General features: G+C 39.4%; 1 pseudogene; it reads left to right on the plus strand.

Moving 5' to 3' along the window:
* Positions 6,049-6,690, plus strand: LOC102179724 (annotated as a pseudogene).

Genomic DNA, 14,657 nt, shown 5'->3' on the forward strand with positions numbered 1-14,657 from the left:
CAAACCTGGGTCTCCCACATTGGAAGTAGACTCTTTACCATCTGAGCCACTAGAGAAGATATATGTATCATAAATATGTTCAATATACATATTATAAATTTGTGGAGACTCAAGATCATTACAATGTTGAATATTCTTATCTGTAGTAGACATTTACATGCTTATGGTCATTTAGCTTTTTTTATTACAAAATTTTATTGGAGTATAATTGCTTCACAATGTTGTGTTAGTTTCTGCTGTACAGCAAAATCAGCTATATGCATCTAGCTTTTTTTTTTTAAACACTTTTATTGTGGACAATTAGACATAAATAAACATAGAGATATGGTAAAGTGAGCCCCATGAGACCATTATCCTGCTTTAACAATTATCAATATGTGGCCAGTCTTGCTTTATTTACCTTCCCACTTACCCAGATTATTTTGAACCAAATACTAGACATCAGATTATTTCACATGTAAATATATCAGTATCTCTAAAAGATAAAGACTCTGAAATAAATAAAATTCCAATACCATTATTATATCTAATGTTCTCAAACATGTCAGTATTTATATTTCCCTATCTTAAACATTAAAAAAAATAGTTTATTCTGAGTTCCAAATACAGTCTGAACCTTGCAAACCTTTAAATTATTTTTGTATCATTATGAATTCATGGGTTTAATCATATTTTATGTGCTTCAATTCAATGCAGCTTAATAGTTAATGTTTCTCATATTGTCCCATCTTCAGTCAGTGAAAACATTCAAAATGGCTTCTGAGTCCTGAATCTCTATATTTGGCATGACATTAGTGCTCTTTTATGGACTCTCTTCTAATATGACAAACCATGGTAGGTTTATGTTGAACACTCCCAGCCCAGAAAGCTTCCTTACCCCTTTCATCTTGGAGGACACAGCTCACCATGTGTTCACTGACAGCCATATATGAACAAGGAAGGGCGCCTCACCAGACAATGAATCTGCCAGCATCTTGATCTTGGACTTCCCAGCCTCCAGAACTGTGAGGAGATAAATTTTGGTTGTTTATAAGCTTCCCAAGCGGATCAGCGGTAAAGAATCTGCCTGCCAATGCCGGAGATGCAGGAGAGATGGGTTCATTTCCAGGGTCAGGAAGATCCCCTGGAGGAGGGCATGGCAACCCACTCCAGTATTCTTGCCTGGAAAATCCCATGGACAGAGAAGCCTGGTGGGCTACAATTCCATGGGGTTGCAAAGAGTTGGACAAGATGGAGTGCACACACACACACATTTATAAGCCACCCAGTTTATGGTATTTTATTATAGCAGTCAGATTAAGGCAGCTCTTCTCATACATAAATCTTACACTCAAAGCAGCTAGCTTTATTCATGTTTCAAGGACATTTATGCTTATTATCCTCTGCACTTTTTCCACACTTTGTTGTTACAACAGTCCTAGCTAACGTTTGTTGGATGCACCAATTATATGCCAGTGAATGTGCTATGTGCATGCGTGGTAAGTCACTTCAGTTGTGTCCAACTCTTTGCAACCCCATGGATCTTAGCCCACCAGGCTCCTCTGTCCATGGGATTCTCCAGGCAAGAATACTGGAGTGGGTTGCCACTTCTTTTTCCAATGTGCTATACTCTTTGTATATTATTATTTAATCTTCTCACTGCTGTAACAGTGAGATTACTATCTTCATTTATAGCTCAGTTGGTAAAGAATCTGCCTGGAATGCAGGAGACCCTGGTTTGATTCCTGGGTCGGTAAGGTCCCCTGGAGAAGGGATAGGCTACCCACTCCAGTATTCTTGGGCTTCCCTTGTGGCTCAGCTGGTAAAGAATCCACCTGCAATGCGGGAGACCTGGGCTGGAAAGATCCCCTGGAGAAGGGAAAGGTGACTCACTCCAGTAATCTGGCCTGGAGAATTCCATAAACTGTATAGTCCATGGGGTCGCAAAGAGTCGGACATGACTGAGTGACTTTCACTTCACTTTCACTCAACAGAGGGGAAATTCAAGTTCTGAGAGGCTGTATATTTTGCCTTTCAAAACCTGGGATTGCTGAGCTGGTTGCTGACCTGGGATTGAACCCAGTTTTAAAGTAGTACTTCTCCAACGAATCATTTTGCTTCCCACTGTCTGGAATTTTCTTCCCCCATCACTGCCTGTTTCTCCTTTAAGGCCCATCTCAAAAGATATCTCTTTCCAAAAAACCTTTCTTTATCCTTAGCTTAATGTCTCTTTTTGAGCCTCTACAGTACTTGGAGGCTCTGTTGTGGCAAACTCATAGATTCTGAGACCAGAAAAATCATTCATCATTCTCTTCTCTATCTAATCTCACAATTATTTGTGTATTGGACATACAAATAACCGGTTGGGCCATACAAATGTACCGGTTGGTCCTTTAAGTACAGAAATTAGGTGTACTTTGTCACCCTGCTTATTTAACTTATATGCAGAGTGAAGTGAAGGGAAGTCGCTCAGTCATGTCCAACTCTTTGCGACCCCATGGGCTGTAGCCTACCAGGCTCCTCTGTCCATGGGATTTTACAGGCAGTAGTCCTGGAGCAGATTGCCATTTCCTTCTCCAGGGGATCTCCCCAGCCCAGGGATCGAACCTGGGTCTCCCGCATTGTAGACAGACGCTTTACCGTCTGAGCCACCAGGGAAGTCCACATCATGAGAAACGCTGGACTGGAAGAAACACAAGCTGGAATCAAGATTGCCGGGAGAAATATCAATAACTTCAGATATGCAGATGACACCACCCTTATGGCAGAAAGTGAAGAGGAGCTAAAAAGCCTCTGGATGAAAGTGAAAGAGGAGAGTGAAAAAGTTGGCTTAAAGCTCAACATTCAGAAAACTAAGATCATGGCATCCGGTCCCATCACCTCATGGGAAATAGATGGGGAAACAGTGGAAACAGTGTCAGACTTTATTTTTGGGGGCTCCAAAATCACTGCAGATGGTGACTGCAGCCATGAAATTAAAAGACGCTTACTCCTTGGAAGAAAAGTTATGACCAACCGACAGCATATTCAAAAGCAGAGACATTACTTTGCCAACTAAGGTCCATCTGGTCAAGACTATGGTTTTTCCTGTGGTCATGTATGGATGTGAGAGTTGGACTGCAAAGAAGGCTGAGTGCCAAAGAATTGATGCTTTTGAACTGTGGTGTTGGAGAAGACTCTTGAGAGTTCGTTGGACTGCAAGGAGATCCAACCAGTCCATTCTGAAGGAGATCAACCCTGGGATTTCTTTGGAAGGAATGATGCTAAAGCTGAAGCTCCAGTACTTTGGCCACCTCATGCAGAGTTGACTCATTGGAAAAGACTCTGATGCTGGGAGGGATCAGGGGCAGGAGGAGAAGGGGATGACCGAGGATGAGATGGCTGGATGGCATCACGGACTCAATGGATGTGAGTCTGAGTGAACTCCGGGAGTTGCCAGTGAGGCCTGGCGTGCTGCGATTCATGGGGTCACAAAGAGTCGGACACGACTGAGCGACTGAACTGAACTGAACTGAACTGAACTAGGTGTACCTTACTCATTTTTGTATCCTCCACAGTATAGAATGCAATGATACAGTAGGAACTCAATAAATATGTACTGACATGATTTAAATTATTTCAAGCCTTCAATCCAATCTACCTTGCAGTTTCATCGTGTACATCACTACCCTGTTCTCTTAAGACACATTTTTTAAAAGTTTATTTATTGTTTATTTTTTGGCTGTGTTGGGTCTTTGTTGCTGCACGCAGTCTTTCTCTGGTTGTGGCAAGAGGGGGCTATTCTCTAGATGCGATGCTTGGGCTTCTCAAGTGGCTTCTCTCGTTGCAGAGCACGGGCTCGAGGGCAAGCAGTCTTCAGAAGCCGTGGTGCACAGGTTTAATTGCCCTGCAGCATGTGGGGTCTTCATGGATCAGGGACTGGAATCTGTGTCTCCTGTATTGGCAGACAGATTCTTCACCACTGGACTGCCAGGGAAGTCCTAAAACGCATTTTTATCACACCATTTTTACAAATGCTTTCTGTAGCCTGCTGCATTGTCTCATAATCTCATCCATTCTTAAGCATTTTACTCAATTCAGAGTAGATTTTTAGAAATGTTCACCCTCTGCTGGAGTCAAGTTGGTCTTGTGAGGCCCCACATTACACAGTCATTTGTGTCTTTCTGAAATGGCTCTCTCCACCCCTTGGTTTCTCTACCTTGCAAGTTCTACTTCCCAAGTATTGCCTTTCCCAGTCTTCTCTGGCTACTTCACCATTTTTCATTTCTATATACTTTTTAAATTTAATTTTTATTGTATGTTAGAGACAAGTTGATTTACAATGTTGTTTTAGTTTCAGGCGTACAGCAAAATGATTCAGTTATACATATATTCTATATACTTTTAAGAAACAAACTGTACCATGCAATTCTGAACTTATTCTCTATTTCCATCACATAAGATCATTTCATATTATGTTGACTTGAGAATACAGAATCCTGTCTTACTTATCTTTGTATTGTTTTGTTTAATACATGTTTAAGCAAAAACTAATAAATATTTATCGGATTAATTTTCTAATTATCATCTTCTACATGTTTTATCTTCACTTCTGATGCATCACCCATTTGGCCATGTCTTCTGAGGCTTTTTAGCCAGCCTTAGGTTTGTCTGTTCTTTTGCTCCCCTCCTGGTATATAAAAGTCTATAAACAAACATACTATTTAAAAACATTAGGGGAATACATTATTCCATAAGTCTACCCTTGTGTACACTTGCTGCATGTTATAAAATGAAGCTCACCCTGCAACCTTCCAAACCTGTAAACTTGATTTTTGCACCGTAGTCTCCTTTGAAATGGGGCATACTTGTTGCACGTTTAACTAGTTTTTTTTTTTCAAGAGAGGAAATCTGCCATAGCACATTATTAAATCCCTAGCCTGCTGCCTCCCTTCCATCACAGATGAGGAAACATCTCCTGAATGATGTCAAAAAGGGAAATGAAAGCAGAATAAGGAAGCCTAGTGCTTTCTCCAGGTTTTAAGTCACCACTTCGTGGGCTTATGCATTCTGAAAGTCAGCTGCTTCAAGTTTCTCTGAGGAACTATCTTACATAGTTTTACAGAAAAAGACTCTGACTTTCAGGATGATACCAATTGATGCTGGGAGAGATTGGGGGCAGGAGGAAAAGGGGACGACAGAGGATGAGATGGCTGGATGGCATCACTGACTCGATGGACGTGAGTTTGAGTGAACTCCGGGAGTTGGTGATGGACAGGGAGGCCTGGCGTGCTGCGATTCATGAGGTCGCAAAGAGTTGGACATGACTGAGCGACTGAATTGAACTGAACTGAATGCTAGTTTTACTCTCTGTTAATTTAGCCAAGTGATTAATTTTGTACTGGGAATTTAATAACAGACATTATTTCCATAGTTAAAATAGTTCAGTTGTTACTGACCCTTCTGTCCCAGAAGTACACAAAGGTAAGAAGAATACACTTAATAGGGACTTCTCTGGAGGTCCAGTGGTTAAAATTCCAGGCTTTCACTGCAGGGGGCATGGGTTTGATCCTCGATTGGGGAACTATGATCCCACATGCCATGGGAACATGGTCCAATATACTCTCATACTTAGGACAGTATGGGAGACTAGAAAATTAATTAACTCTAAGTCAAAATTATCCAGTTTACATGTTCTGAAGAAAGAAAATAGGATTCTTGAATCACCAAGGAAAATAGGCATTTTTAATTGAAAATCTACAGTATTTCTAATACTTCCTGTGTAATTATCTGCTTGGTGCAGAATATATTTGATCCAGTAGACATCCCCCCTTGTCTTGGGTCCCCACCTTGGTCACTTGGCAATGTGTGCTCAAAGAAAGAAGGTTAATTTTACCAAGATATCAAAACAAGACATTACTTAGTAGTACTGGGGTACCAAAAATGAGACCCTTCCTCCAACAAATGTATAACAATTGTGACACACTTGATGAGTTATAATCAATTCCAACTTAGTCTCAGAAATTTGTCTGTAATAATAAAGTACCAAAATTTACAAGTGATACATTTAAAATTAATTAGATTCAGGTTATCTCTGTAATAGCATCACTTTGATAGAATATATGTACATTCCAGTATGCTTTCTGGGGGAGGAAAGGGAAGTTTATGGTACACTCACATTATTTTGTGAGTGTACCCATGGAAATGTATCACAAGCAACAGATGTGAGCAACATCTGTCTTCTCTACAGGGGTGGAGAATACTAGACCTAAAGCATGTCTTACAGTGTACATTATTTGTCTATTTCACCCAGCCATCATTTCCCCTTCTGTGGTAATATCATCTTTATTTGAAATGGGGCAGAGCAGGACAAGGGGGAAGGAGCAATATGTTCAAGGAAGTCTCTGAGGCAGCCTCCACAGAGGAGCAGAAGGAATTGGAAGATAAAGTGATCAGTCCAGAGAAAGCTGAAAAAGTAGAATTAATAGCAAGGGATCCTCATCTGGGACAAAAGCCTAGAGGTTCAGATTTTTTAAGAAAATGATTGCAGAAAGGACAAAAATACTTCGATTCTTGGGATTGCAACATGGCTAAAGCAAAAATGAAGAACAAGCAACTTCCTACTACAGCTACAGATAAGACAGAGGTCACTGGCAACCACAAGCCTACTCCACAGGATCTTTCTCAACAGAAGACTTGCCTTGTTGCCAGAAAGCTGGTTGGCTGATTAAAAGAGCTGAACTGTGTGAATCTTCTAATTTCCTTTATTTCTGTGCTGTTCAATCTATTCAGAAACATAGGTCTCCCATTATTTCTCCTTAATATGTTACTTCTCCATTCTTAGTTTAACAATGCACTGATGAAAAGAACATGTTAGTGTGCATATAATCTGCTTGAAAATGATTGTATGTATTGTTGTTCAGTTGCTAAAGCGTGTCCAACTCTTTGGAACCCCATGGACTGCAGCACGCCTGGCTTCCCTGTCCTTTACTATCTCCCAGGGTTTGCTCAAATTCATGTCCAGTGAGTGGGTGATGCTATCTAACCATCTCATCTACTGTCGCCCGCTTCTCCTTTTGCCTGCAATCTTTCCTAGCATGAGGGTCTTTTCCAATGACTTGGCTTTTTGCATCATGTGGCCAAAGTATTGGAGCTTCAGCTTCAGCAACAGTATTCCAATGAATATTCCTTTAGGATTGACTGGTTTGATCTCCATGCAGTCCAAGGGACTCTCAAGAGTCTTGCTGTTGTCTAAGTCATATCTGGCTCTCTGCAACCCCATAGGCTGGAATACAGCCCCACCCATCAATAGATAGGCTGCCTAGTCATACTAGCTCACATGCTTAGTTGCTCAGTCGTGTCCAACTCTTTGTGACCCCATGGACTAAAAAAAAATAATGATAAGATAAAACGGGGACCCACCCCCTACCCCCCCACACACACATTGGGTTAAGAGAAAAGCAACTCCCCTACCAGCTCCAGGGGTGGGTGTAGGACCTAAGGCTAGCCTATCAGAACTTTGCATCCTCTGGTTATAGTGACTAGGAAAAAAATATTTGGCTGTGGGAACTAGTAGGAGGAATTGAACCAAGGGCTACTGAACTGCTATAGAAACTTGACAAAGAATCCCCAGGCCTATCAGTTTATTGCCTTTCTAGGCTCCCAACTTGTACCACAGCTAAAGCTGAGTAGTCAGTCTCAAGAAAGGCATTTACCCCATACCTACAGGGGGCTCAGTGGTAAAGAATCTGCCTGCACTGCAGGAGACACACGTTCAATCCCTGGATCAGGAAGATTCCCTCGAGAAGGAAATATCCACTTCGGTATTCTTGCCTGGAGAATCCCATGGACAGAGGAGCCTGGTGGGCTATAGTCCATGAGGTTGCAAAAGAGTCAGACATGACTTAGCAACTAAACAACAACCACCACCACCTCTGGTATAGCCATGAAGAATAAGAACAAGCAAGATTATCTAGCAGGAAGAACAAGGGGCCATGGTGGCAATAAAGAAGATCCCTGGAGAGAACAAATTTGGTGGTTGCCAATTGGCTGGTCAAGAAACTCACTTCACCACCAGCAAAGGGGGAGTCTTCCTTACTTCAGCCCCACTGGGTATAATGTATGCTATGGATCAACAATAACTGTTCTATTTTTCATCCATTCTCTCCTTTCCAGAGACTTTCATTGTAGTTATCTATTTTTCTCCAATATTTTTTAGATATGTTAGATATAGACAAGTTTTGGTTGCCAGACCTCAAGGGGCCATATCCAAACTTGATGAGGAAGACAACATACATCAGTCAAAACTCTTGATCTTGAACCTGAACACAGGATCCAGATAACATCATAGGTTGTCTCACTGGGGAGGGAAATTTGGTAAGCATTTTTTCAATATAAGCATGAATATTTTTTAACCACAACTACTCACCCCTTACTTCATTTCTAACAGAATTCTAATCTTGTTTACAGAACTGTTTTCCACAAGGCCATGGGCTAAAATGAAGTCAGAGAGGTAACCTGGGACCATATCATACTTGTAGGTCACTTAAGGATTTGCATTGTATTCTAAATTCACTAAAATATAAGCTCCATGAGGTCATAGGTTTTTGTCACTGTCCTAGAGCAGTGTCTGGCATGTCAAATACATGATAGTTTACCAGGAGGGCTTTGTGCAGGGGAGTGGTATGACCTGCTGCCCAGAGAATAGACTACAGGGCAGCTACAGCACAGAGAGTGCAGCATGGAAGGAGGGAGGTTAGTAGGTCTACCACAGAATCCGGGTGAGAAGCGACAGGGAGTCACACTGTGGGTAGGGGTTGTGGCTGAGATAGAGAAGTGGCCAGACATATCACATTTTGAAGACAGAGACACAGAATTTTCTAATATGGATTGTAAGAGAAACAGAAAAGACAGGAATAACAACAAAACGGTTATTACTAAACATGGAGCAACGTTTAATTCAAAATCACATGGCTAGATAATAAAGCTTTAAATAGTTGCTAGAACTTCTCTTCTTGGTTCTTTTTCTAAATTCTAGTAAACAATACATAACATAAAATTTACCATTTTAGCTATTTTTAAGTATACAATTAAGCGGCCTTAAGTAAATTAACAATGTTGTGTAATTATCACCACAATCTAATTCCAGAAATTTTTTTAAAACATAGACTTAATTTTTTAGAGCAGTTTTAGGGTCACAGCAAAATTGAGCTGAAAGTACAAAGAGTTCCAGTATTTTCCTTTTCCCAACATACTCATAACCTCCCATACTTAGAAACTGTTCATCATTCCAAACAGAAAACTTGTACGCTTTAAACAATAACTTAGGATTTTGCTCCCTACTCCCTGATGGTGCAGTGTTAAAGAATCCACCTGCCAATGCAAGAGACATAAGAGACACTGATTCGATCCCTGGGTCAGGGAGAATCTCTGGAGGAGGAAATGGCAACTCACTCCAGTATTCTTGCTTGAAAAATTCCATGGATAGAGAAGCACGGCAGGCAAAGTCACAAAGAGTCAGACATGACTGAGTGACTAAACACAGCCAGCCCCTGCTTATACTTCTAGTCTATTCTATTTTCTGTTTCTATGAATGTCTATTTTTAAATGCCTCATATAAGGCATTTAATGAATCATTTGTCCTTTTGTGTTTGGCTTATTTCACTTATCATGTTTGCACTGTTCTTCCATGTTGTAGTATGTATCAACAGTTCATTTCTTTTTAAGGCTGAATAATATTCCATTGTGTATATATATACACCACATTTTGTCTATTCATCTGTTGATGCATACTTTATTTCTACCGTTTGCTATTGTGAATACTGCTGCTAAGAACATTAGTACACAAGTATCTGAGTCCATGTTTTCAATTTTTTTGATGTATATCTCACAGTAAAATTCCTAGAGTAGAGCAGTATGGTAACTCTATGTTTTACTTTTTATAACAGTTGCACTTTATGTTTCTACCAACAATGTACCAATTTTTCTACATTGTTCCCACACTTGCTATTTTTTGCTTGTTTGTAATAGCCACCATAATAAGTGTGAAGTGGTATCTCATTATTTGATGTGTACTTCTCTAAAGGCTGAAAGTGAAAGTCGCTCAGTTGTGTCTGACTCTTTACAACCCTATAGACTATACAAGTCCGTGGAATTCTCCAGGCCAGAATACTGGAATGGGTAGCCTTTCCCTTCTCCAGAGGATCTTCCCAACCCAGGGATCAAACCCAGGTCTCCCACATTGCAGGTAGATTCTTTACCAGCTGAGCTGCAAGGGAAGCCCAACAGTACTGGAGTGGATAGCCTATCCCTTCTCCAGGGGATGTTCCCAACCCAGGAATCGAACCAGGGTCTCCTGCATTGCAGGCGGACTCTACCAACTGAGCTATGAGGGAAGCCCTCTCTGAAGTCTGGTGATGAGCATATTTTCATGTGTTTATTGACCATTTGTACATCTTTGGAGAAAAGCTCATTCAAATCCTTTGCCCATTTTTGCATTGGGTTGTTTTCTATTGTTGAGTTGCAGCTCTTTATATATTATGGATATTATTTTTTTTAGTCAGATTTATGATTTGCAGACATTTTATCCTACTTTGTGGGTTGTCTTTTGGCTCTCTTGAGTGATACTTTGATGTACAAAAGTTCCAAATTTTGATGGTCAAATTTATTTCATTGTTGTTGCTTATATTTGTAGTGTCATGTCTAAGACAAGGTCAGGAAGATTGATTGACTGATTGATTTTTCCATATATAGAAAAGCACTTAAATTATTAACTTGAGATACCTGTTCTTTGTAGTTAGCAGTAATCTTTTGCCAAGATGTACGCTTGAGTATGTGTATTTCCCAGCTAAGAAAATTCATATACATATTTGCTCCTCCCCCTAACTCTTTGGAGCAGTCCCCTTACAGCAACTGAGAGGCTATTTCCCAGGCTATAGTACTCAGTAAGGTCCCTGAATAAAACGTAACTCACAACTTTTACCTTGTATGTTTTTTCCTAGGTTGTCACAGGAAAGCAGACTTAAGGCTATAAATGTCCAGAAGTGAAGAATCAAATTCCTGAAGTCCATGGACAAACTAAGCTGTATTTGAAGGTTTTTCAAGAGTATTAGAGCCTGAAAATTCAGCAAGAAGGATGTGTACTATTAAAGAATAAAACTACCCAGTAGTATTATAATATCTGTGCCACTGAAAGTTAATGGGCTGTCGCTTGAAAATTTTCATATCCTCCTCACAACATTCATGAAAGATAATGAGAAATAGAGTATATTGTAGTAGCTAAGAGCACTAGGACCTTGGATTCCAAAAGAGCAAGCAGTCAGCCAAATGCAGAGTATGAGACATTCTATTGGACAAATGATCTGGCTTCTCCATGGAATCAATTACAAGAAAAAAAGTAGGTGTGTGTGGGGAGAGGGCAGGGTGAGGAGGTGACTGTCAATGAATACAGGAGACTTAGGAAATAAATGCAATGGATAAAACTGTTTGGATACTAATTTGAGAAAACCAACAGTAAAAAAAACACCATTAAATGATTGGAGAGGTTTTTAAATGGGCTAAATATTAAATGATACTAAGAAATAACTATTAATTTTGTTGGATGTACTAATGGCATGGTGGTTATATTAAAAAACTTCTCACTTAGAGATGTATAATGAAGTATTTATGAAGTGATATCTGGGATTTGCTTTAAAACACTGAAAAAAATGAGAAGGGATAGACGAAACAAGATTGGAAAATGTTGGTAACTGTTGGCACGGGTGATGTATACAGGGATTCATTCTATCACTCTCTCTTTCTCCTTTCATATATATGTTTAAAATGTTCTATAACAAAGTTAAAAATAAAAATAACTAATAAAATATGTAGAAGGAGAAAGAAAAACAAAACAGACCTGGTCTGCATCCTGGTTCAACCACTTACTTGCTAGGTTACCTTGCAGAAGCTATTTGAAGTCTGTAAAATGGCAATAATAAGGGTAGGTAAAGCATTTAACACATTATGGTCTGCATAGTAAAGCTCAATAAATGTTAGCTAATATTGTTATTATGAAAGAAATAAAAAATATAATTACAGACTTGATTTACAGTAATTTAAAAACTTTGTGTCAAAATATCAATCATTAATTACTGTATGATTTGTAACAGAACTCTGGAAACAATATAGATGTTCATTTACTGAAGTTCACTTACATGAATTAGATACATCTTTATAAGGGAATTTCATGCATCTATAAAAATAATGATGTGCTAAGTTGAGACCTATCAATTCTATTGCTCAGCATCATTTTGGAGATACTATCTAATGTAAACAGACAAGAAAGAAATTAGAGATAAAAATTGGAAAGAAAATGGTAATACTGACTTCTGTGGATGATATGCTTACATACTCAAAAACCTCTCCCCAAAATCAAAAGAATCAACCGCAAAAAGTACAAACCAAAAGAGAATTCAAGGTAAGGTGGTGGTTGTTCTGTTAGTTGCTCAGTCGTGTCTTACTCTTTGCAACTCCAAGGGATTGTAGCCCACCAGGCTCCTCTGTTCATGGCATTCTCCAGACAAGAATACTGGAGTAGGCTGCCATTCCCTTCTCCAAAGTATAATGTTACCTGTAAGTATTTTGTGGATGTTCTTATTCAAATTGAAGGTGTTTCCCCCTATTACTAGTTTGCTGAAGGTTACATGACACCAAAAGCATAGTCTATACACAGGAAAACTGCTAAACTGCATTTTATCAGCAGTAAAAACCTTTGTATTTCAAGACTCTCTTAAGAAATTGAAAAGAAGGGACTTCCCTGGTGGTCCAATGGTCAAGACTCCCAATGTAGGGGGCTCAGGTTTGACCCCTTGTTGGGGAACTAAGATCCCAAATCCCATACACCACACAGCATGGCCTAAAAAATTTAAAAATGGAAAGAAAATTTGCAGACTGGGAAAAAATATTTGAAAATCATACATCTGATAAAGGAGTTGTATCCAAATTCATAAAGAATTCTTAGGACTAAATAAAAGATAACCCAATTAAAAATGGGCAAAAGTTTGTAAGTTCACCAAGAAAGACATCTGGATGGCTCTTTAGCCCATGCAAAGATGCTCAACAGCATCAGTCACCAAGGCAACTGAGATCAAACCCACATTGAGACCCACCTCACGTCCACCACGACAGCTGGCATCAGACAATACAGAGAGGGTGAGGAAGTGAAGAAGTGAACACTCAGCATTCGGGTAGGAACGTGAAATGGTGGCTCTACAAGTCTATTCAAGGTAAGGTAGCTGAGTACAAAAACTAATATAAGAGAAATCAACAGCTTTCAAATATACATCCAATCAGAAATTATATTGGAAAAGACCACATTTAAAGTGCAAAATAATAATAAAAGGTAAACTCACTAGAAAAGAGGTTAGCAAGAAATGGGTAATATCTATAAGAAGGGCACAAAAGAACATTTGACAAAATATAAAGGCACCTCTTACTCTTAGATAGGAAGATTCAATACTATAAAGAAGTCAGTTTTCCCTGCAGATATAAATTTAATACCATCCAAATAAAAATACCAGCAGAATTTTAGACAATTTGGCAAGCTAATTCTAAAGATCACATGGAAAAAATAGGAAACAAGACTTTCCAGGAAAAAAATCTAGAAAAGGAGAGTAATAGGGGAAGACTAGTGTGACTAGATATTAAAACATTATAAAATGTATGAAACCAGTTAAATACAGATATACATATTAATGTATCAGAATAGAAAATCTAGAAATAAACCCAAATACATAGAGAAAAAAATTAAGTTTTGCTCATACAGCCATACCAAAGGAAATTTTAAAGGATGTTCTTCAGGCAGAAAGAAAAAAAAAAAAATCAAAATACTAGAAGTGTGTAGATTTGCCTCGAGAGGAGTCAGACCTCTCTCAAGCTTGTCTTTACAAAGCATCACAGAGACTACGTGCAGGTTACTGAATGTGCTCACTCATGCCTACACATTTCAATATACTATTCTTGGGGTCTGAATGCCGTTTTACATTCCCAATCCGCCAAATTAACACCTGAGCTTCAGAAAAGTTCAGGAGTTATGCTTCCATTAAATATTCTTTTTTTTTTTTGAGAAGAAATAGAGCACGTGTGTGTGTGCTGTCATCTCCGACTCTTTGCTACCCCAAGGACTGTAGCCATCAGGTCCCTCTGACCATGGAATTTTCCAGGCAAGAATACTGGAGTGGGTTGCCATTTCTTCTACTCCAGGGAATCTTCCTGACCCAGGGATCAAACCAGTGTCTCTTCTGTCTCCTGCATTGGCAGGTGAATTCTTTACCACTGTGCCACCTGGGAAGCCCTAGAGTATGTGCAGTGTCTCCTAAATCTTGACTTTCCATTTTCTTACATCTCCATTTTGTTCCTCATCTGTTATTTGTTCTTTACAGCACTGCCAGAGGAGCACTGCTAACATTAAAAAAAAAAAAATCTGATTGTGTCCTTCTCCTACTCAAAAATATTCGATGCCAATTAAATACCTGAATGTTTCTAGAATAAAGTATGAACTTCTTGGGACACCAAATGCTTTCAAGGCCTTCTTGGACTCACCTCCAAACTACTTTCTCTCCTCAGCTCTACCATGTATATGTGTTTACACCCCATACTTGCAGCCACTGCAGCCCTTATCATTCACACACATACATTTCTCTTGGTGTTCACCCAGAACCTTC

The sequence above is a fragment of the Capra hircus genome, chromosome 3, assembly GCF_001704415.2.
Source record: "Capra hircus breed San Clemente chromosome 3, ASM170441v1, whole genome shotgun sequence".
Taxonomy (NCBI): Eukaryota; Metazoa; Chordata; class Mammalia; order Artiodactyla; family Bovidae; genus Capra; species Capra hircus.